Genomic DNA, 8,999 nt, shown 5'->3' on the forward strand with positions numbered 1-8,999 from the left:
ATATATATATATATATATATATATATATATATATATAGAGAGAGAGAGAGAGAGAGAGAGAGAGTGAATGAGAAGAATAGGGTTTTGTCATGTTCTTCACTGGACCCCTATCTACTATATTTATCTGTATTGTCTGAATTTTTCCAAAGTTCATGCCGCGTGTCAGTTCGGTGTTGATTACATTAATATTTTGAGTAAAGGCATGAACGTCACACTGCCTCTATAATACTGAGACCGTGTGTTTTCGTAAGAAATCCTTCTAATAATTTTATATTATAGATTTGCTTTTCCTTTAACATAAACACTTTTTCCTTGTTTCTTTTCTTCCACCAAATCTTATCAGTTTATTGATTTTTTTTTTTCAACATTTCTAGCGTAAAATATTTAAAAAATCGAACATTGATCTTTGTTCGAATAATAACGTGGATAACTATTTGTAACCTTTCTCAGTGTTATATTTGTAACATTGGTTTCTTAAAAATTGGTAATAGGCCATAAGATTGTTAGGAAAGGGAAGGAAGAAGTACAGTCACTTGTCATCAACCCTCATACTTGAATGATATTTATTCCACGACTCCAGGCGTACTGTGGGGGAGGTTAAAAGACAAAGTCTACAGGATTTCAACTCAAGATTGTAATGAACGTAAGTGATACTGCCATACCGTTTTGCCACTTCACCAGTACACATAAACATACACACGTGTGTAGAATAGTATACGTGTTCCTGAAATAAAGCTACTAGTTATGTAGAAACACATTATTGTAATATAACAATTATTATCTTAACATTTTTCTATTGAATTTGCCTTGTCTGATAAAGAAATAAAACAATTAAGTTAGTTTTAATTTAAATTATAACATTTAAACACAAAGAAACAAGAAAACAGAGAGATAAGAAAGAAAAGAAAAAGTAAAAGGTGGAGAAAAGCAGTAGAAGACGGAGGGGGAGGGGACTATGGACCACACACTCCACAACAAATGGTGTACTCAATCGTGCCCTGCAGTAATGACTACAATGGTGTTGCCATGGAGAATGGCCAGTGACACTCACTGCAGCTGCCATTTCACCTTGTGGGGTTCATTTCTTTGACAGGCTGCTACTATCTCTACTTTGCAAAGTAAATTGGTGGAACAGGGTCCAAGAACACCTGATGTCTTGATGGCAACTGACATAAACTGATAGTGGTCAGTCAGATATATATATTGACACATATACAGTAGAACCTTGGTTTATGAATGACCCTCATCACAAACAAATTGGTTTAGGAACAATTTTTTTTAACATAAAACGTTTTGGGTGACAAATGGTGTCTTGAGTAATGAACATACAAACAGGCAACAATAGTTGATGACAAGCAGAGACTATCAGTGGGAGAGCATCAGTTACAGTCTAACTTTCACTCAGTGCACATCCTCACTTGAATTTGCTGGGCCTTCTCTTGAATTTCCCATGAATAATTTGTGTGAATAATTTGGATGTATGCATGGATGTGAATATGAATCATAGTTTTTTATATTTTAGCAAATAGATATCATAATAATGTAGAGCTATCACACTGAAAATATTATCCCCTAGAAAAAGGAATGCTAAAGCAAATTAGCTTTATGTGGAGTAGTTCTAGGTGGAGTATTACTGTGTATGTATAATGTTTGCTAGTTGTATTTGAAAGCTCAGCAATTAACAAAATGCAAAAGCTTACTGAGCAGTAGTACTATTTTGTCTACTGTATTTTCCTGAGACCAACACACTCTGTCACTAATGCAACAAAAAGCTGTTGAACTGCCAGCTGTACCAGCTATGATCTATAATGAGCATTTCTTGGTGAGAACACATCTCCAATTTAGATGTCCTGAAGCCTAGAAATAGTATTGAATCTATCTTGCTGGGATTGCAGATGCATTGGGTGGGACATGTAATCTGTATGGAGGATACAGAAACCCCAAGGTTGTGCTCTCTGATGAGCCAAAATGTGGGAAATGTCAAAGAGGGTACCAGGATTCCGTTATAAAGATGTCATCAGATGACATTTCAATGAAGCAGGTGGCTTGATAATGGTTGTATGGTGGGGAAGACAGTGACTTACTACAAAAGAAGTTGCAGGGTTGAACTGGATGCAACAAGAAGAAGGTTAAAGAAAAAAAAAAAGATAGAGGAAAATTCTCAATAAGTATTATAGAGTAACTGTTTAATATACTACTACTACTGCTGCTACCATCACCACTACTACTACTAATAATGTTTCTTTTATTAACCACTAAGGGTTCACAAAAACATTGGGGGTGTATAAAAACAAAGTATTGTGTAAAAAGAACTACAGTAACAATAAATTTCAACAATGAATAATTCTTCAAAAGAGAGCAACTTCTGAGGGCTACTCATAGAAACCTTACAAAAATATGGTCACTTTGACCTCTATGACAAGTGTCGTCTCCCTGTTGTCTTCTCTCAATCTACAGGCACACACTCAGAGTAGGCTCATTCTCACCCACTTTTCAACAAATTTGTTGGAAGGCAGCACTTTCCTCCCTACTCTCACTTACCTTTTCAGGTGAAACTTAAAAAAGGATGATGAGGCCAAAGAGGAAAGTTCTGTCTTCAACCCTTTTGATCTGGTCCATCATACAATCTTTTTTGCTCCAGCCAACAGACAGATAAATACTGCCTCCCCTTCCCAGCCAAAGAAAGAGAGCATGACAATTTTCACAATGGACTCAGTTGATAGCCAGATCTGTCCTACACATGATAGCAAGTGTTTGGTATAACTCCACAAGTCAGCAATACTTGGACACTGGATTAGTGTATGCAGAACAGTTTTGTTGCTCTGCACGCATCTTGGGCAGGCTCAGCTGACAGTACCTCCATGCCTATAGAGTTTATCTTGAATTGGCAATGACCCGTCTCCCTGTTAACACTGCCAGACCAGGAATTTCTGGAAGTTATCCATGGGCCCTGGCCTGAAAGTTCTCCAGAACAGACCAGCCAGTTGATTCTTGTCAATCCTCAGTTTCTCCAGAACATTGTTGCTCTTGCCTGTCACTACTCCTCTATAGAACACCATTATGAACCTTCCATTGACCATGCCTGATAATAATGATAATGGTAACAACAACAATAGTATATCACACAAACACCAAACCTCTTTGTGATCATTCAACTTGTAGATATGTCAACCAAATTCCTCAAAACACATTCCACTATCTTAAGGAAATGAAGGGTACATTGATCACTGTAGTCCTAAATATATAAAAGAATGGGCTGGTGTTGGCTATAATGTGTTACAACCAGCTCAGTAAAGGCTGTCCTTAGGTTAAACAACAATATATAGCTATACACATGATATTTAAATGTTTATATATATGTATATAATGCTTATGATTGATTATATATTTGTATATATTATATGTGTGTTTTTCCAAAATGGCACAAGTGGGCTGGCTTCTCTGATGGACAGATTGTTTTTACAGCTGAAATGAGATAGGACCAGGTTTTTTTCCCTCGATCAGGCTGATTGAACAAAGCAGGGTTTTGTTCTTTGCTTCAAGTTACATTACAAAGAGAGTTTTCAGATTTAAATATCATTATTATGCACACACACGCACGCACACACACACACACGCACACACACACGCACAAATCAATATTATTTATATATATATAATATCCCTTACTATATATATATACATACACATGTATCATAATCATCATTTAATACCTGTTTTCCATTTTGGCAGGATTTGGTTAGCAAATGGGCTTCATTGAGCTCCATTATCAGCTTTGACATGGTTTCTACAGCTGGATGCCCTTCTTAATTTCAACCATTTTACAGTGTGTACTGGGTGCCTTTTTCATGCTACCAGCATTAGTGAGGTTGTCAAGTAATTTGCATGACATGAAAAATGTCTCTTTGACTAAGGCGTGTGAGTATATGACAAAAGGCAATGGTTTTATGTCAGGTGTCAAGAGGCTAAGGTATGATAGAAGGACATGCACAGGTGCCTCACTATAAAGATGATACATGGCTAACCTGCATTATATAAGGTGGGTGGGAGTAGCTGCAAAGAAGATAAATAGCATAGTGATGGGGTGCCAGAGTGTACCTACAAGATACAAGAAAGTGGAAATGAGGGTGGGTAGTTTTCTAAGAGTGTGAGGGAAGAGTGACAAATGGTTAAAGATGGGGGTAGAGATGAATGTAGTGAATGATGAACAAGAGTGGAGGTGCAGATGATGGGAAATACCTGCATAGGGAGGGAGGGAATAAGGTGAAAGAGATAGAAATGGCTCAGGAAGGAGGATAGATCAGGAAGTAGGGGTGTGTGTGAAAGGCGTAGGAGTGGTGGAGAGGGAGATATCGGAGTAGTAGGGAGGAAGGTGTAGGAGTGATGGGGAAGGAGGTAAAGGAATGGTGTGTGTGTGTGTGTGTATTTCTGTATGTATTTGTGTGTGCGCATGTATGAATGTGTGGGCGTACATATGTATATATGTTTGGGAAAGAGTTGTGAGGTTCAGTAATGTGTTTTAACTACTCTGCTTCATTATGCTACAGAAGTCACTACCAATAGATCAATTAATACTATTTATGGTGGGTCTAAGGCGACAAGCTGGCAGATTAGATAACGCGTCTGACAAAAAATGCTTGGAGGTGCAATGGCCCAGTGGTTAGGGCAATGGACTTGCGGTCATAGGATCACGGTTTTGATTCCCAGACTGGGCGTTGTGAGTGTTTATTGAGTGAAAACACCTAAAGCTCCACGAGGCTCTGGCAGGGGATGGCGGCGAACCCTGCTGTACTCTTTCACCACAACTTTCTCTCACTCTTCCTGTTTCTGTTGTGTCTGTAATTCAAAGGGTCAGCCTTGTCACACTGTGTCACGCTGAATATCCCCGAGAACTACGTTAAGGGTACACGTGTCTGTGGAGTGCTCAGCCACTTGCACGTTGATTTCACGAGCAGGCTGTTCCGTTGATCGGATCAACTGAAACCCTCAACGTCGTAAGCGATGGAGTGCCAGCAACAATGGTGGGTCTAATATTTTGAAGCATTGAGAGACTGTAACCTGAATATATCTGTTGTGAGAAATAACAGTAGGGATTTATAAGTGACCAATTTTTAAACTAGCTACCATGTTTGTTAATTAAACAATGATATCAATAAAAACAGGCATATGTACTTGTGCGCGCGCACACACACACTCACACTACACTTCAGGTATTTGGAAAGGATCAAATGTTGGCGTTATTGTTTGATTAAGAAGTATCTTCTGTTATTGATTCAGCTTAGTCAATATCTTGTGATCATTGTGCATTAAACTTGATATGTGTTTGATCATGTGGTATATGATATCACACAGACAGAACCAGCTGGTAATGTACATTCAAACATGGAACATCAGGATAAAAAAATAAATCTAAATTGCGTCTTAAGATTTAGTGTTAAAATCTGTAGAGGCCCTGGGTACAGCCTCTTTCTCTGAACAAAATTACAAACCCACTCCCAGGCATGGCTGTGTGGTAAGAAGCTTGCTTCTCAACCACACAGTTCCTGGCTCAGTTCCACTGTGTAGCCCCCTGGGCAAGTGTCTTCTTCTATAGCCTCAGGCCAACCAAAGCCTTGTGAGTGGATTTGGTAGACGGAAACTGAAAGAAGCCCATTGTATATATATGTATATGTCTGTGTGTCTGTGTTTGTCCCCCTTCCACCAATGCTTGACAACCGACGTTGGTGTGCTTATGTCCCCATAACTTAGTGGTTTGGCAAAAGAGACTGATAGAATAAGTAATAGGTTTACAAAGAATAAGTCCTGAGGTCGAGTAGTTCGACTATAGGCGGCGCTCCAGCATGGCTGCAGTCAAATGACTGAAACAAGTAAAAGAATAAAAGACTACTGTACAAAAAACATTTTGAAAAATTATAGTTTCAGTAGCACACTCAGAAAAACTGTTAAAACAAATTCTGCCTGACTCGTGCAAACAGAAAAATGGACATTAAACAATGATAATGATGAGAGAGAGAGAGACACACACACACACACACACACACACGCACACACAGGTACAGGTACAGGTATGGTTAAGAAGTTCACTTCACAACCTCATTGTTGGGCGAGTGTCTTTTACTATAGCCCTAAGTCAACCAAAGCCTTGTGAATGGATCTAGTAAGTGGAAATTGGTAAAGAAACCTATGTGCATCTGTGTGTGTGCAATTGGCAGCAGTAACATTTTCATGTCCACCTTCTATGCTACCATTGGTTGTCATGATTTGATTTGGGTTCTTTACAGAGTTGTCCTCTTTCGTGGATTGGACAACTACATCTCACTCAAAAAAGTTCCTTTTCTCACATGGTTTCTATGGCTGGGTGCTATTCCTAACACCATTTTACAAAGTATACGGGGTGGACTTTAATATTGGGAACAGTATTTGAGAGGCAGTCATGTCTTCAGATAGACTAAAGGGCTTTCTCAACCCTACTTTCTCTCCATTCATTCTCTAATCCCTTTATATATTTTACTGGGTGGATTTTAACATAGCATCAGCAACTTTGAGGCTGCCTTGTGACTTGCAAAACTTAAGAATTGTCTCTCTTCTATAGTGTCTCTGTTTGTTCTAGAATGAACAGAAGAGGAAGTGAGGATCAAGAGTTTGATGGGGGTAAACAGAGAAACAGTACAGTGGATAGGGGAGAGGGTGTGTAATAGAAAAATTGATGATAAAGAGCTGAAATGGCATCAAGAGAGTATAATGGTTAAAATAAAGTGATGGTACAGTGGATAGAAGAAAGTGTGAGTGACAGAGAGATGAGAGGGTATTAAAGAGCAGATGGAGGCTTAACAGGGGTATATTGGGCAATTGATTTAAATGTAGGATGGGAAGGAATCAGTAGATAGAAGCTTAACAGAATATTAGGTAATAGAGGAACAAATGTAGGTATATATATCTTCAAGACTCCATCACTACCATTATTTGAACATGAATTACATCATACTTGCATAAGTAGGTGAATCTTCTCCAGCATTGTTTGATGCCAGTTATCACAGCGACCTGTCATCTCCTTCATGAAGTTCAGCGTCCTGAGATCAGAATTCAACACTTTGTCTCCCTCTTCCTCAGTTTCAATTCATTTTGAGTATTCTATAATTCTTTATACAACTGTCATCCTCTCTCTCTATATATATCACATTATGACACCACTGCAATCTTCTCTCTTGCACATTACATCATTCCTATTATGTCCAGTTTTTCTCTCAACTCATTTGTGTTACCTTGTTCATGTACACTAGTTTTACGGATTCATTAGGGTGTGCTTACTTCATTTCTTCTTAGTCTTCACAAATCCTCTTTATTCAAGGCCTATGTTTTACTACCATGTAGCATTACAGTTCATATACAACTGTTATATACTTATGGTAGCTTGTGTGTGTAATTGCATATTGAAATGTAGTGGCACACACATGCATGCACACACACACACATACACACACACACACACACACACACACAGTGGCAGATGTCAATTTTATCTAAGTAAAAGTATGACTACATATTAGACATTGAGAGCACTTCTTAACCCTTTTGTTAATATGTTAATATATTTCTGTTAAGTTACACTACCTTTATTTCAGTTAATTTTGAAAATAATGAAGAATTTGGTAGATTAATTTTGTCTTTATTAAGCAAGTATTTGGAATTGAAGTTAACATAACATTTTGTTGGAAGGTTTTAATTTAGATAACTGGAGAACAGGCAGTTAGTATTATAGAATCAGGAGTGATCTCAGATAAGTTGGTATAAAAAGGGCTAAAGAGTAGCAGCAATGGAAGATACAACTACACAGGGTAATTAGAGAATAATGACTGCTACCATTTATGCTATACCTACTGCATACAATCATAAGTGACGAAACTATGAAGGTGGTGGTATTTCATTGGTACAGACATATGTAATACTTCAACATCAGTGATTACTTTTAATTAGTAAATCGTCTGAGGTTCTACTAAGTTTCTGTGCATAGAATTGCTTATAGTGAGTGGAGCAGGCACAGAACTGGATTTACTTTTCGAATAGAACATAGCTTTCTTCCCAGTAACTCAACATTAATTAGGACAACCAGAAACTGGATAATCCTCAGGTTTTATCATCAGAATATCCTTATCCTTGATAGATATTCTCACAAGAAGTAAAAGCCCAGCACAACTAAGGTGATTTTACAGCATCTTTACCATTTCAAGTAGTTCTGTATTCTTCCTACTATTGATAGTCATTGGTACCATGTTGGATTCATCTGACCTGTTGATAGATCTTTTTTTTTCTTGTTACTCTCCTCACCAGGCTAATTTCGTTGGGTTCCTGGTTTAGTTGTTGATTATGTAACTTTATCACATGAATTACATATTACCAGTAGAACTCAAATTGAAGTCACACACACACACACGGACAGACACACATACAGGCACACCCACAAACACATAATATGTGTTTTCTATGTAGGTTTGCTGAAAGTGAAAGTGCTAACTTAATTGCCACTATTAAAAAACAACAAACTTCTGTGTATATAATAGTTTAATGTCTGCCTGCAATAACATAAATTATGTCAGTATAGGAGGGTGAAACTGATGGAAGAATGTTTTAATATCAGTTACTAACATAACTGAGTAAGTACAATATATATTGAGGTTTATGTGAATATAAATATGTGTGTATATATATGTATGTGTGCACGCGTGTGTGTATATATATATATATATATATATGTATACAGAACATAGTACTGTTGGTTTGGCCCAGCAGTGGGATCAACTGGACCAATTAGGTATGAGAATGCAACATAACTTAGAACAACAAATCCAGGCTCGGTAAGAGACTACATAGTTTAAATATCAGTTCCCTATAAATTGTTTTAATGTTAAATTAATGGTAACAACTGATTTGTTGTTACTGTTAGTAATTTCTTTGGCAATATATGCAAGTTCTACATTCATTATAACAAATTCTCTTAAATG

General features: G+C 37.5%; 2 protein-coding genes across 3 annotated transcripts in view; one reads left to right on the forward strand and one right to left on the reverse strand.

The window, feature by feature from the left end:
- The window catches only part of LOC106884312 (probable ATP-dependent RNA helicase DDX10), a 127,153-nt gene that overhangs the window by 71,953 nt on the left and 46,201 nt on the right, over positions 1–8,999 (reverse strand). The window lies entirely within an intron of this gene.
- The window catches only part of LOC106884314 (Golgi apparatus membrane protein TVP23 homolog B), a 35,417-nt gene that overhangs the window by 346 nt on the left and 26,072 nt on the right, over positions 1–8,999 (forward strand). The window lies entirely within an intron of this gene.

The sequence above is a fragment of the Octopus bimaculoides genome, chromosome 2 (assembly GCF_001194135.2).
Source record: "Octopus bimaculoides isolate UCB-OBI-ISO-001 chromosome 2, ASM119413v2, whole genome shotgun sequence".
NCBI lineage: Eukaryota > Metazoa > Mollusca > Cephalopoda > Octopoda > Octopodidae > Octopus > Octopus bimaculoides.